This window comes from Sus scrofa, chromosome 13 (assembly GCF_000003025.6).
Source record: "Sus scrofa isolate TJ Tabasco breed Duroc chromosome 13, Sscrofa11.1, whole genome shotgun sequence".
NCBI classification, from domain to species: Eukaryota; Metazoa; Chordata; class Mammalia; order Artiodactyla; family Suidae; genus Sus; species Sus scrofa.
In genome coordinates, this window is record NC_010455.5 from 149787544 (window position 1) to 149804140 (window position 16597).

Here is a 16597-nt window from a genome sequence, read left to right on the forward strand (position 1 = left end):
GGTTCAATCCTTGGCGTCTCTCAGTGGGTTAAGGATTTGGCATTGCCATGAGCTGTGGTATAGGCTGCAGAGGTGGCTCGGATCCTGTATTGCTGTGGCTGTGGCATAGGCCAGGGGCTACAGCTCTGATTTGACCCCTAACCTGGGAACTTCCATATGCCATGGTAGCAGCCATAAAAAGATTAAAAACAAAAAAAGATATCACAAATTCAGCTTAGTAGCAACTTTAATCCCTTCTGTAACCTTTTTTTTTCTTTTCCTTCTTTTTTTATGGGCACACCTACAGCATATGGAGAAGATATCTACAAGATATCTGTAAAAGGAGTTCCTGTCATGGCTCGGTGGTTAAGGAATCAGACTAGGAACCATGAGGTTGTGGGTTTGATCCCTGGCCTTGCTCAGTGGGTTGAGGATCCGGCGTTGCCATGAGCTGTGGTGTAGGTTGCAGACGCAGCTCAGATCCTGTATTGCTGTGGCTGTGGCATAGGCTCTGACTTGACCCCTAACCTCGGAATTCCATATGCCATGGGAGCAGCCATAAAAAGATTAAAAAAAAAAAAAGATAAAAAAAAGATTAAAAAAAAGATATTACAAAGTCAGCTTAGTAGCAACTTTAATTCCTTCTATAACCTTTTTTTTTTCTTTTCTTTTTTTTTTATGGGCTACACCTGCAGCATATGGAAGTTGGAGAAGATATCTACAAGATATCTGTAAAAGAGCTGAAGGTGATGTATTAGAACAAGACTTGAAAACGAGGAAGAATAGGACAGGAGCCTATATTTGATTCTAAATATGCCCTTTAGTGCTATTTCATTTTTAACTATGTGAATACAACACATGGATAAATGAATTTTTTTTTTTTTAAAGAAAACTATCTTAGTAAATGACGGTGTAGAAAGTAGCATCTCAAGAGCCTAGATAACAGATAATCAAAACTTTTTAAAAGGATAACTAGTTTTGCATGATAGAAGACAAATCAATTTGAAGTTCCCAGGGAAATCTAAGAAAAAAATAAGAAGAAGGTGACGGGGAGAGAAGTAATGGGCAACAACCAGCAAAAAGGTAACATTTTGTGCCACATGTGATATAATACTTTCCCATGATAGTACAAAACTATCAACTCAGAGATCAGTGAGTGATCTCTGACCAAAAAAAAAAAAAAGTCTGAAGAAGGAGTTTTCATTCTTTCAAACAAAGTTGGTATCAAATGTTGAAAGTCCCAATAGGATGAGTTAGTGCTTAGACAACAAGTTCTTTGAAAATGAGAAGAAATCTTAGGATTTTGGATTTGGAGATTTGATTTTTCCTACAACTGAAGGGGCAGCAGAGTATCCTGATTTATTGTAGGTTATACACAAATAATGTATCTGATAAGCTTAGCAGAGGGCTGGCACATTAGGTCTAGGGCATTCAGTATAAGATAGGTGTTATATACAATCTCATAAAATCCTCTAAATAACCCTTTAGGAGGAAAATATTAATTCCTGTCCCAAGGAGGAAAAGGCTCACAGACATAATTTTCTTAAGATCACAGACCACGTCTTTCAAAGTTGTACAATACTAAGAGAATCACCAAATTCATCCTAAGGTAGCATCAGAAACGTACACACTGATTAGATCATTATCATCCTATCCTCTACATACTATTTTACACACAGTGTGGTAAAAAGATGAGGAAATATATGCCCTTTTGTTTTGGAACCTAAGATGCTCTAAACTATCCTTAAACAGATTGAATGGGAAAAAACTGAGTAGGAGTAGAAATGATTGTGATAATGTAGAGAAATTTTTAAACATGTCCATATTTTATGTAGGAGAGTTGTCTTATTTTTTTTTGTGGGAGGGTAACTTCTATCTTTACTCTGTTTTAAGAAACCCACTGCATGTAATATATCAATATTGTAATATCTAATCATGTAATAAATTAGATTATGAACATTATCAAGGATTCTGTTAAGAGTACTAGGTCCTCAACTACAGAAATAGAAAGTCTAAAAATATCAACCAAAACTTATTAATTAAAAATGGCCATACAGGTATTTTATTTAGAAAGATGCTGGAAAATTCCATTTGGATATGATTCATCAATGTCAATTATTGATAAACAGGTTGAACAGGTGGCAGTGCTAAGAGAATCCTTTAGCTTTCCACTGTCCTGATTTACTGCATTTCTCTGTTAAATACTATCAAAGAAAGGAGTTAGTTGAAAATATTTTGTCCTATGGCTTAGAGTTCATTTCTTCTTTCCAATTATTTACAAATGATACAGCTTTGCAATGACGTATTCTAGAACTTCGCACAGGATCCATGTCAACAATCTACTGGACCCTAAAACACAACTGCTTCCAAGAACTAACCAGGGGATAAAATTGGGAAAAATAGAAGAGCAGGTGGAAACTGTGATAAACTATAAACTACATATCCCCTAAAAGAATTCAGATTCAATAACTTTTTCTGTACCAGTCAACAGATTCCTGCCAGCTTTATTTGTTCTTTAAGCTACCAGATTGTGACTTCTTATCAAGAGTGTCCCTATTTTTGCCATCAACATCTTTTTACAATCAGAGTGTAATCATCCCCTTCACTTCCCACTGATTCCTCAGAGGTGCTCTACACAAGGACTCCATAAACCCGTTCATTCCTTGAAGTTGTCTTAAGTCTCAACTACATCCCAGGCACTGTACTCATCACCAGGGGAGCAGCAGGGAGGCCAACACAGAACAGGCAGTTTAGATAGGAAAGTAATCATTGGAATGACCACAAACAAAGATATACTTACAAAGCATAGCATACCCTGTCTTGTACGGGGTTCTGAGGAAACATAACAGGAGTATTGATCTATTCGAGGTCATCCTAGTCTTCAAGGGCATATTTCATCTAGGAGGAGACCTGAGCTCATTTAGATTTGTTAGGTGCTGTCTTGTAAAATCTTCATCCATATAGATTTAAATTCCCCTGTAACCAATATTTGTTTTGCCCTCCCATGGTCTGAAGATCATTCTATTCGATGGAGAAGACAAAACAAAACAAAAGTTGAGGGTTTCTTCTGCTCCTCTATATTACTCATCAATATTGTAATGTTGGCCCTAATCAACACACTGTTACTTATTGATCTTTTCCCTCAAACACAGCTTTTTAAAAATGCATTTCTGACAGTCTTTGCATGCTTCTTCCAGTCTCAGATCAATTTGGATTTTAAACTTTTTGACACTATTCTTAGCAAGCAGCTTAGTTTAGTAAAAAGACAGCTTTGGTTCAGATGTGAATCCTCAACAGAACACTAACAAGTTGTTTTATCATAGCTAAGTTGTTTTGTCTCTCTGAGCCTCAGTTTCCTCATTTTAAAAAAGAGAATAATAATTTCTACTTAGTTCTGTGGTGGGTATTAAACTAGATCCTGGGAGAAAAACATCTAGTACAATGCCTGGCACAAAGCACAGACCCACTGGTAACTGATGATCTGTGCTATACATCATGTCTGCCCTCACCTGTACGCTGGGCTTCTTAGGGACAAAAACTGAGCTTTTCACTTCTTTTATCTCCCACGTAATGTCTAAGGCCAATAAAGAGAGCAGGTAGGTGTGCTGATTGGTAATAACCTTGGTGAAAACTTAAAAGAAATTCCACAGTTGATGATATTCTTTAGTTTTGCAAGGAAGAATAGCTTTTACCTTGTAAATACTAAATTGCACGTTCCTTTTCCAGTTAAACATGCAGTTTGTTTACAACTAATTGTCACCTTAGTGGCTTTTGCTCCAATAAACATTCATACACTGTTTGCAGGTTTACACTTCTACTATGTCCCTGTTCTCAAAGAATAAGTATCCCACATGATAAGGGCTTATCTCCTACACCAAACAACCCTCTGCCTGAATTTTTTCCTGAATAAGTCAAAATATTCAGTTATTTTGATGTGAGCTGAGCAAAAGCAAATTTCATCAAGTACCATTAGAATGAGGCATAGAAAAGAAAACCTAGTCCTCCATATTATAAACTATTTGTCTACAGCAATGAATTCCTAACTCTAGGTGGTTATATCAAGGAAGAAAGAAGGGAAGTTTCATGATTTCAGTTACTAAAGAACTACTATAAAAACGTAAACTGTTAGAGGGGAGCCTCACTTTACAAAACAAAAAAGCAAATGATCTCCATTTTATGAATCAGTTGAGTTTTGGCAGTTCAGTCTAGCAAATATTTCTCTGGAAGTACCAGAATAAGACTATGTTCCATTTACTAACTAAATTAGTAACAGAGATAAGCCCACATCTCCTCACTCCCTGCCACTCATTTCTGGGACAATACTGTCCTGATATAGTGGACACTGTAGACACTCTGCCCAGATCCTCTCCAATCCCTTCCATGGCTCCTGTGTGCTCCAACTCTGAGTTCTGTGTCTCTTTGTTTCTAGGGACTGTCTTTGGGGAGTTGTATGTTGTATGTTTCTGGGACTCTCTTTGGGGAGTTGTATGTTGCTAGCTACCTTGCTACTATTAGATTTAAAATATTTATGTGCAATTTTTAAATGTTATTTCTAAAAAGTGGACAAATTCAGAGTTTAAAATTAGATTCTAAGAATACATTTAACCTTCTAATCTAGACCATCTGCACTGGTACCAGAAAAAAAGATTCCTTCACCCACCGAATGACAGTGATAACAACTCCATTGGTGATGTGAACTACCAAGTGTTCCTACACTGTTGCCTTCAGGATCAATGCTACAGATACCTCAAAAGTACCTGAATCTAGAGCTGTAGAAAAAATATACACACAAATACAAATACACATATTAATACCTCATTTAACTCCAATGTCTAAACCAGTGACTATCTCTTATAAAAGGCACTCAATACATATTTGATAAATTACAGAATAAATGACCAAATGAGTAAACAAGTAAATTAATGGGCTTAACAGAATTATACTGAATATCATACATGTACCAGGTACTGGACTAGGTTCTAGGAACACCACAATCAGCAAGATCATTCATATATTTTACTCTGATGAAGTTTACCTTTTAGTGAGGCAGAAAGACAGACATACTCTGCACACATGTGCATGTGTGTGTATATACACATATACACAGACAGAGAGCTGAGTTCTGTTAAGAGGATAATGGTTTGTAGGGATAAAGAAGATCCAATATGGAAGCTGGCAGCAAAGACAAGAGTGAAAGAGTAACCAGGCCTCCCGCCCACTTTGGTATTTTCCCCAGTGGCTGCTGAAGCTATGGACACCAAGTCATATGCATGTATCACTGGTATGTCAAGGATGGACAATATTCCCATGAAGACATCAAAACAGGTGTCTTTACAAAGAGAATTCTAATTTTGGTAAACTCAAAGCCACTGTATAGGAAATATTCATACAAAGTAAGGAATCCTCTCTTATCAGTTTTACAACTTATCTTTATGGTTTACTTAGAGTAAGGTGAATCCATAACGTGATTAAATAATAATGTAGTGGATTGTTAGAGCCAAGAATGAGAGGAGGCTTGTAATGAGTTTCAGCAAAGGTTGAGAGAATTTGGCTCCCTCCCCAAAATGCATGTTTTTCTCACTCTTTTGACAGTATGAGCTCCCACACACTATGGAATAGCATGCTGGTATCAACCTGAATATAAACGATGGTTTCCAGAATTATGATAATTCTTCCTCACAGAATAAAGAATACTATTTAATTCTATTAACTGTTTACTTACTTTAGTAAAAACAGTATTTAGTATGATGCTGTGGGAAATTACCTCAACTCCCCTGCAGCTGCACTGGAAAGTCTATAAACAATTTTAGTCATTCTTAGAGTATTTCCTAAGTTGAAGAGAATCACATGATAACTAGAGTGATGACACCATCAGAGTCATACACAGTGGTACCTCGCCTGCTACAGGAAGGGAAGTGGCTAAGTAAACTCTGTTACAAACTTACTAGAAAAAAATTACCCACATAGAAGATAGTAAATATGACAGGATAAGGAATGAGCTTTAGGAGTTCCCGTCGTGGCGCAGTGGTTAACGAATCCGACTAGGAACCATGAGGTTGCGGGTTCGATCCCTGCCCTTGCTCAGTGGGTTAACGATCCGGCGTTGCCGTGAGCTGTGGTGTAGGTTGCAGACGCGGCTCGGATCCCGCGTTGCTGTGGCTCTGGCGTAGGCCGGTGGCTACAGCTCCGTTTCAACCCCTAGCCTGGGAACCTCCATATGCCGCGGGAGCGGCCCAAGAAATAGCAACAACAACAACAACAAAAAGACAAAAGGACAAAAAGACAAAAAAAAAAAAAAAAAAGGAATGAGCTTTACATCTGGAAACTGTATATTGTAACTGTCATAAGTTCTTCTTATATTTTAGACCAACCTTGCTCAAGTGTGTTGGGCCTAAAGCATGAAAACACTGCCGTCAACATGCCATCAGCCTTCATGAAAGCTCTGGAAAATAACCCATTTTTGACATGTCAAAGATAGACATAACGTACATCTGGAAGGAAAAAGAAAATAGAGAGAGATGGTAGAAGAAAATCTTTAGCCAACTCTGACATCTTAACTTTAAACTGCCTTGTAAGGTCTCTGTTGTCTCTATCATTCACTGGTTCTTCAACCACACAGGTCAGGCATGTGACCAGGAATGTGGTGTGGTATTAGAGTCAGCAAAATCCGGGTTAAATTCTGGCTTGGCCACATAAGCTGTAGGGAACAATTGGGCTCATAACATACTTTGAGTATGATTTTCCCCATCTATGAAAAGAAGTAAAATGCATATTTTACAGACAGTTAAGAGGGCTAAATGTGGTTACACATGTAAAATTCCTTTCATTGCCACATGGCAGGTGTTTAATAAATTTTCAAATAAATAATGGTTGTCCTCATCTCACCACTAAGGAATGAAGAGTGAAGATTTGTAAAATTACAGTGACTCCTTAGGGTATAATCACCAAATTGTTCTAGCTTCCCTCCTCTTACTTACTTCCAAGTTAGAGAATTGTTTGACATCCTCCCTATCTCTACAGGGATTTATTTTAAAGCTAATATCCAGCTGTCTATAGCCTTTCACATGTGACATCTACTCTTCCCTTTTGAATCCCATGCACCTGCAGACAAATACTCATAAAGCTTTACTCTGATTATGTCACTTCATTTCTACATAATCCCTGGGGACTCCTAAATGTCCACAGAAAATGTTCAAATTCTAAGCTAGGCACTGAAGACCCTCCTCTCTCAATATACATATGTGGATGGAATAAAAATATAAAATCTGTAATTAAAATGATTACCAAAATCAACTTATGCAAATTATAAACATTACAATATTCTATGGCTAAATAGATTGAGAATCTGTTTTACAAATATATAGCTAGTCAGTAGCAGATGTCTTCGCTAGAACTGCTAGATTGTCTCTAAAATATTATGAACATTATGTTCTTTTACCAGAAATGGAAAGGTTATGCTGAGCTGCACAGAAATATGAATAAAGTAGTAACTTGTAGAGACTTGGATAGACAGAATAATATCAATAATAATAGAAACTATTCAATGATGCCTGTCTCAGTACAATTTCCCTAGAAAGATTAAGTCAAAAGCTTACTGCTAACTACTTATTAGGAAGTTCAATTCCAGAGAAACAGGGGTAAAGGAAATAGGTACTAAAGGAGGGAGAGAATACATAAGGGAGTATATTACTGAACTGATCAGTTGTAGCATGGTCCACTGATTGCCTAGGCTCACTGGACAGCAGCTTTAGAGAGGCATATAAGACAACTGTGTTTCCAAACAGTCCACATGAAAGGGATAAGAAGGAATTTCTTTCCTGGTTCCCTCCTGGGTTCTGTCCCTTGAACAGTCAATGGTCACGCCATGGAAAATTAATTCTCCACATTCTGGTGGCATCACCAACCCCTTCAGCAAATGTTAAGGAAGCCAGATCTTATGCCCGTCACCGTGGTGCTTTGAGGCAGGAGGTGGTGAGATAAGCTAGATCCTTGCCTGAGGTAATGGATCTCACAGGCATCATGGAGGCAGTTACTTAAACAATGGAGTTTTACTACAGCAGCTTGCTAAGTGAGGTCCATGTCAAGTCGGTCACAGAATCCCTTTTGTGTCTATTCAGAATTAAGTGGATTATTCTGTGATAATGTGCATGAAAGATAACATGGGAATACGCAGACGGAATAGGAAAGCCTTCAGCCCATTCAGGAGATCTAACATACATGGAAGGAGAGAAGGAAGGAAGCAGGATTGGATCAGGTGAGCTTCGGGCTATGATGCAGGTTTGACAAAACCTAAGCCAATTCCATAGATGCTCTAGAGCAAAAGAGGAGTCCCATATTAGGCATAAGGGCCAAACCCCAGTACCCCTACCATGTTCAGTGATGTACTGAAAGCCACCCAGGAGGATAGTGACCTTGGCCCAGTTCTATGGCATATCCCTAAGGTGCTATAGTTGGTTGCTATTAGCTAACTACCTATCTCCCAGCTTAAAAATAAGTTCCTTCTTAAAGGGAGATGCAGACAAGACATCTCTACAACTCCCATACCCACAGAAGCCTTCCTTCAAGAGCAGCTGGCAGAATGAAAAGAATTTGATAAGAATAATGCCCTAACTGTAAAATTCAAGGCATGGTTTTCTTGTTTGAACTTTTTGATTTGAACACTGTTGACCAATCCTTTCTAGCTAATCCTGACTGCTACCCAGTAAGTATACGACTTCATAGTGAAAATCTCAGCAGAAAAATAAAATGGCCAAAATTATTTAGGAGCAGTTTCAAAAAAATATGCAGATAAATGCATAGTTTTGTATAACTGAAGAACAAAGTTTTCACTTTCTTTGGACTAGTTCAGCAATATAGAGCAGGTGATAAATAGGAACATCTTCCAAGATGAGAAATGGTGATGAATACAGCAGGATTGACTGATGGAGAAAAGAAAAAAAAATCTAATTTGTACAGCAGCTAAGCTTTAGTAACTGAGAAGGACCAAAGTAGTCTGTAAATACTTGGGATGTAAAACACTAAAGAAGAAAACAAGATTTGTAGAAATGCAAGAGATTTAAGTCCATGTAATGGAATAATTTTTAAAATAAATAAATAAAATCTTGTGCTGAATGGCAAGAAAACCTCCTGGCCTAGAAGAAGCTTAAGAAATCATATTTAAAAGTAGACTAGAAAGAAACCCAGGTTACAGTAAACAATTTTGTGCCATCCCATAGGGGAATCAACTTATTGGATTTTTTTCCATTTCTTGTTTATCTCCTTCTGCGTCTCCACCACAACTTTCCAGAGACTTTATTAGAGCTCTGGGCATAAATGGATAACTAATGATTTCCCTGTGGAAGGAACAAATATCCTTGGAGAGAGGCTGAACTGGAATTTTTCAGGCAACTACCATATTCTCTCTTAACGTGGCAGCTGGTCTGCTGGAGAAAAGTACAGAAAGTCCCCAGCTGAAGAGTAGGCTGTGTTCTAAAAGCTGCAGAGTAAAAACTCATAAATTCCAGTTCCCCATGGAAAGATTTAACCATTAACAATAATTAACTATCGTTACAGAAGTACTGCCAGATCAAGCTTGCTTAACCCCTATGGTACCAGAGGAATGGTGATAATTTAACTAAGTTCCTAGTCACTTGTATCACTGCTAAGCACCTGCTTCTAAGGGGAAATGCATTACAAGTAAGCAGGATGTTAACAGATGCAAACTACTGCATTTGGCATGGAAAAGCAAAGAGATCCTGATGTATAGCAAAGGAATCTATGTGTGGTCACTTGTCATGGAGCATGATGGAAGATAATGTGAGAAAAAGAATATATGAATGACTGGGTCACTTTGCTGTACAGTAGAAACTGACAGAACACTGTAAACAAACTATAATGGAAACAATAAAAATCTTAAAAAAAAAAAATAGGCAAGACCTGCTTTTGTGACCTGACATTTGGAATTTCTGAATTTTGACTTAAAAAATTCAACTAGTAAGAGTTGACTACACATATATGTATATGTATAACTTAATCACTTTATTGTACAGCAGAAAAGATCAGAACATTTAACTATACTTCAATAAAACCTTAAAAATGAAAAAACAAACAAGTAAGCAGGGCATCAGAAAAACAAAGCAGTCTTGCTACAGCAATAGAAGTGGGTATCCTCTCAATTCTTACCCCAGCAGTAGGACAAGGAATGCAGCAAGGAGGGGTATCCTGTACTGCCATTAACACTCAGAGTTGGCTTCATAGGCATATAGTCACACAGGGCCCTATGCTTAGAAGAACCCTATCTTTGGTTTAAGGCTGTGCTATCACCACCTTGAAATTTTTTTAATAGTTTTGAACAAGGGTCCAGCATTTTTATTTTGAACTGGGACCCACAAATTATGCAGGCAGTTATACTAATACTATCTTACAATTAATGAAGTTAATTTCCATACACTACCCATGCACTTACTTTATTTTCAAAATTCTTACGAAGTGAGTAAGGCAGGTTTTACTGTCTGTTTTACAGCTATGTAGATTGAGGCTCAAAAACGATGGGACATTTGCTTCACACAGTTAAATACATGGCAGAGCTAAGAGCTAAACCTATGACCTCAGACTGCCAGGCAACAGCTCTTTCCATTAGTCAGCACTGCCTTCAGACATCGTGACCTGTGGTTCATCGACAGAATAAAATAAAGAGTGGGGCAGGTGAAAAGAGCCTTCTCTCTCAGTAGCTCACATTACTGATACTATTTCACCTCAAATTCTTTCTCTGTAAGTGACAAGATCTTGCTCTTTTTTGACAAGATCAAGTTCTTTTTCAATGTCTTAACAGACCTTAAAATTTGGCTATTCAGTCACCATCTAAATCCCACTGATCTTCATGTGTAAAGGTCCTTTCCCTAATTGGCAGGGTTATATCTGGGTTTCCTATGCTTGTTTGACCCTTGTCAGTACACAGAAATGATCTGTGAGTTTGCCAGCTGAGTGTTGGGATTACTGTGTAACTTTTTCTTAGCTTTATACAGTAAGAAGGGGAGTTCTAATTAGGAATCCCATGAGACATAGCTGAAAGATGTTGAATAGCATGAGATAAAGTACATCTATCCCTGTTAGAAAATGCCTAGGGGTATCAGTTGAGGAAAAGGAGCAGTGATGATAAGATATCAGGTTATGAGGATTACAAAAACCCTTTGAAGATACACAACGTGGCAGGAATGACCAAGCCTTCCTCGCTTTGCACAACAGATCTGAAGGTAGGAAATTTCTAAAGATTTCAATTTGTAAGTATAAAAAGAGTTTTAAAACCTCTGGTGACAAGAAGGTTATTTTTCTCTCTAAGGTGCATAAGACATAAAGGATCATATTTAACTTACCAAGCTCTTTGGTCTTGAGGGATAGTAATAGCAGACCCAATGATGAATGTGACTAAACATTGAAGTAAGAAGACAAGCGATATAATTACTATAATGTCCTATATGATAGAAACAGAAAAATCACTATAAAAATTATATACCAATGCTACCCCTCAGTTTCAGAAAACAACTAAGAGTAAAAATAATATTTAGCTTAATAATTTAGTCTAGATCTCAGCACCATGTAAAATAAAGCACAGAGGAAAAAGCAAGAGTTCTTGAACCATACAAACTTAGGACAGATTCCCTGTTTACTTATTTCCTAGTTTTGTGAGGTAGGATAATTTATTCAACCTCAATGAACTGTTCTGACTTTATAAGAAAAGGGAAGATAACAACATCCATCTAAGTTTGTTGGGAATGATAAACTTTATTTCACAGTGCTTGACAGAGTATGTGCTCAAAAGTGGTAGCTATATTACTATTTATTCCCCTCCAATCAAGTTTACTTAGAATGCTTGGCTTGCCTGGGAGATATTCTTTTCTATCCTGAGAGGATGCTTTGCCCAGTAGCACAAAATCTATAGTTGCTAATGGCCAAAGAGACAGGCATTCCTCCATTTCCAGGTAACAGAATCTTAAAATTGGAGTGGAAAGGAATGTGGCCCTTCTCTTAACGCTTGTTCAAGCTCTGGTACTCCCACACAAAGCATATATTTAAAATTATTCTGCTGCATCTCCTTTTCATCCATCACTGCTCCCAGCCCAACACTGGCATGGCCAGATTCCAAGACCAGCTTAAGTCTCAGAGGATCGGTTATTCAAGGCACCACTGTGCATTACAAGAGTAGAAGCATTTTAGTACTTTGATTACATGCTGCTTCCAACACAGAGTCATTTTGTGTAAGCTGCAATTAAACATTTACAATTCATTTAAGAGCAGTAAAAACGACATGGTTTTAAAACATAATTGTGATGTTGGGTTTATAGGGTTTTTCTTTACATCTAAATATTTGCATCATGCAGTGTTGATATATGTGTAACTACCTATGGAAGAAGAAAATATAATTTTATAAAGAGATATTCTGAGCTTTTGCTATTGCCAATAAACAATATTTAAAACATTTTAATATAGTGTAAGGATTTTATGAGTTTTTCATATTTTGAATTGTGATAATAATTTGGATTTCTATGTGAAAATGGTTATAATCAGCATCATTTTTTCTAAAGGAACTATTACCTTCCATAAATTAATGAAATCTGTATAGCAATAGCTTGATTCACTTTGTGGTTAATTAATTTTTTTTTTTTTTGGCTTCTTAGGGCCATAACTGGCATATGGAAGCTCCCAGGCTAGGGCTCAAATCAGAGCCACAGTTGCCAGCCTACATCACAGCTATAGCAACACAGGAACCGAGCCACATCTATGACCTCACCAAAGCTCATGGCAGCACCAGATCTTTAACCCGCTAAGCAAGGCCAGGGATTGAACTGCACCCTCATGGATACTAGTCTGGTTAGTAAACCGCTGAGCCACAACAGAAACACCTAACTCTAACTTTCAATAATTATAACAATCTAAAAATCTGCCCTTATGCTATAAAATTTAATAATTTTAGCAGGTTTTCCCAAATCTGTCTGCAGACAAAGTTATTGTACTTATGATTTGTGTTCCTTGCTTCCGCACTTGGCTCTTAATATACTATAGAAAAGATTCTCATGTTTTCAATACAGGGAAAAAGCCAGCATAGTAAGACGTAAGGAAGACATCACAAAACTAAAAGTTAAAAGGCATGGGTTTTATTTCCTACTTGCTCTAGGCTAAATGTTTATACCCTCCCTAAATTCACATGTTGAAATCCTAAAGCACCATCTGATGGTATTGGGGGTCACTTTGCTGTACAGCAGAAATTGATGGAACAATGTAATCAACTATAATAGAAACAAATAAAAATCCCCCCCCCAAATTTTAAAAATGAAATAAATTTAAAAATTCTCACCACAGATATTAGCGGTGTTAAAAAGCATCTAGATCAAACGCCTGAATTCATACATGGAAACAGAGACAGGAAACCACTATCCACAATTTACCACTTGCTGAAATGGTGGCAAAACCAGGAAGAAAACACAAGGCTCCTGCCACTGGTCTATTGTTACTGACTTGTAAATGTGTCAGGGATTTTTTTTTTTTTTTTTTTTTTGGTCTTTCTCTCTTTTCTAGGGCCACACTCATGGCATGTGGAGGTTCTCAGGCTAAGAGTCTACTTGGAGCTGCAGCGGCCAGCCTATGCCGCAGCCACAGCAATGCGGGACCCGAACCATGTCTGCGACCTACACCACAGCTCACGGCAACACCGGATCCTCAACCCACTGAGAGAGGCCAGGGATTGAACCCGCAACCCCATGGTCCCTCGTCGGATTCATTAGCCACTGAGCCATGATGGGAACTCCTATGTCAGGGTTCTTAATGCTAGTATGACAATGGGTGAGATGATTTTGAGAAATTCTGCCAGGTGCATTTAAAGCTACCTTGCTCATCTTTTTAATGTACTTCCTGTGATTTCTGTTCTAGTAGTATGCAGAAGTGGGGAATAGAAAACCATGCGTGATGAAGAAAGCATATTATGCATCTCTGAAGCACTGAAATAACCCTGGACACCAGCAGTTTCTTGTGGCCTCCCACAATACTATAAACCATCTTCTTAATTCAGATTTTAGCAATAACCACAACATATCAATTAACATGGCTAGGAAAAAAACCTGATCTTTAGAAAGTAACCTCACAAGAAAGGCAGTATATTGAAATAACTTAGCTATGGTAATAATTACTGACCCTAATTTAGGCATGCCTCCATTTCATCTCTATAGTTCTAATTTCCTATACATTGCTTCTGAAATTTGCTTCCGACCTCTTGACACTTGATTATTATTATTATTTTATTTTGTAATTGGTTCTACATTACTCAGGATCTCACCAAAAATGTCTCAAAGATTAGAACAGGGTAATGTTGGTCTGGCAGCCAGGCACAGGCAGGCACTGATGGATTGAGCTTCACCAGCACAAATAAACAGCAAAAAACCCTAAGGCAACTGGTCCTGTTTCATTGAGGAAATCCAGAACTAAACCAGAGCACAATTACCACATGACCCCAAAATAAGTGCCTCACTAGTCCTTCAGGGGTTGAGATATCTGAAGGAAATTTTAGCTTTCAAGAGATGTAAAAGTGCAAGAAAACATTTTCAGAAATAGCAGCTAAAAGATCATAATCTCTCTGGACACTGACATTTGTTTTCATTTAGAATCTTGTACAACTTGTTTTGCCATGGCTGTTTCTTCCCCAGGTTATTTTATGTAAATTGTAATCTCAATAGCTGATCGATTTATCTGACAAATTTTTAAAATGTATTTACCATATGTTGCAGAAATTTATAAGCCCTCACCAAAACCTGTTTTTCTCTTCTGGTCTCAAGTGTGACATCTTTTTCTGATGAGAATCTGACTTGTCACACATGTTGAAAAGAAGACGTTAGTGGCCCACTGACGTTGGCAGAGAAACACAGAAACCAACAAACACGAGGAGTTAAGAGAAAAGATGGTTTCCCTTTTCCTCAGGTGCCCTCTCAGTGCTCCCAGTCAGAGGAGTCAGGCTTTGAAAAGAGGTAGCGAGGATGACTGATGTAAAGACAAACACCCCCTCCTCCTCAGGGGTGGAGGGTAGAGAGAGAGAGAATACGAGAATAAAGAGACCAGGAGAGGCCCAGGTACAAATATGATAAGTACAAACTTTTAAAACAGCAAAGAAATAAAGATTATTAAATAATAAATAGTATTGGAAGGATAAGCCAATATTAAAACATGTGAGGGATGGGAAATTCAAGGGAAACTTCAAGCAGTATTAGGAAAACAAATTGACTAAGGTGACTTTACAACTACTATTTCACAGATGTAATCACAGATTGGTTAAGCACGTTTCTTTTTTTTTTTTTTTTGTCTTTTTGTTGTTGTTGTTGTTGCTATTTCTTGGGCCGCTCCCGCGGCATATGGAGGTTCCCAGGCTAGGGGTTGAATCGGAGCTGTAGCCACCGGCCTACGCCAGAGCCACAGCAACGCGGGATCCGAGCCGCGTCTGCAACTTACACCACAGCTCACGGCAACGCCGGATCCTTAACTCACTGAGCAAGGGCAGGGACCGAACCCGCAACCTCATGGTTCCTAGTCGGATTCGTTAACCACTGCGCCACGACGGGAACTCCTAAGCATGTTTCTTAGTTTACTTGCAGTCATAAGAAACCCAGGAGCAGAAGTAGCCTTAGATTTTTACTTGACTCTCTTAAGTCACATTACCTCTAAGGATGTGGCCTTTTACATTTAATTCCCCTTTAAAAAATATGAGTGATTGCAAACCACAAATAAGGCAGGCATATTTCCTATAAGGGGATGAAAAAGTTACAAAGGGGCTTTCTGAACAGAGAAGAAAGAAAAAGCCATCCTTCCGTGTTTAAAAGCCCTATGACAGCATGCCTTCAAATAGCCTTAAAGATTTATTTATAAATGATATTTTATAAGTATATACTGTAAGGGCACAAATCTAGGCTTCCTTTTTGATAATACGTATATCTTGGGAATAAGTTGATTCTAACACAGAATTAGCCCTTTAGCTAATATCCACACCCCCAAAGCAATTTAATAGTCATAAAAGAAGTTGGTCTTCTTGGTTAAATATATACCTAAATACAACACAAAATATATTACAATAATATGTGTAGTGCATGTAATAATGTTGAAGGCAGAACAATTTAGAGCCCTCCTTTCTCACCCTTAGGTATTAATTAATTAATTAGGTTAATCATTTTCTAACCCCATCAACTAGCAGACAAACTGGAATTCACCTGTGAAGTAAGTGTACCTTCAAAATTATGTTAACATTTGAAATTTTTTTTTAAATTTAGCAGGCATTATTGCTTGTTGATATGCATGAGCCATATCACATCATATTGCTGACTAGGATGTGTTGCTGGCATTGGGAGGGGGGTGTCTGAGATCAACAACCATCCATCATCTTTTAAGATGGCTCTAATTCACTTCAACAATGAAAAATAACCACTGGTACTTTTCCACCTGGGTGGTGGTGGCTCGTGTTGAGTGACTATAGTACAATAACTTGTTCATCCTTGTGCAGATGAACATGCACATATGTATTCACATGCTTAGGAAAAGTTTCCTTAGGATGGCAATAAGGGTATAGCATTCCTACATTTGTGTTTTCTTCAGAAGAGCTATATCCCAA

General features: G+C 37.8%; 1 pseudogene; it reads right to left on the bottom strand.

Annotated features, from left to right (window-relative positions):
- LOC110256344 overlaps positions 1–16597 on the bottom strand; it is a 73793-nt pseudogene that overhangs the window by 41756 nt on the left and 15440 nt on the right.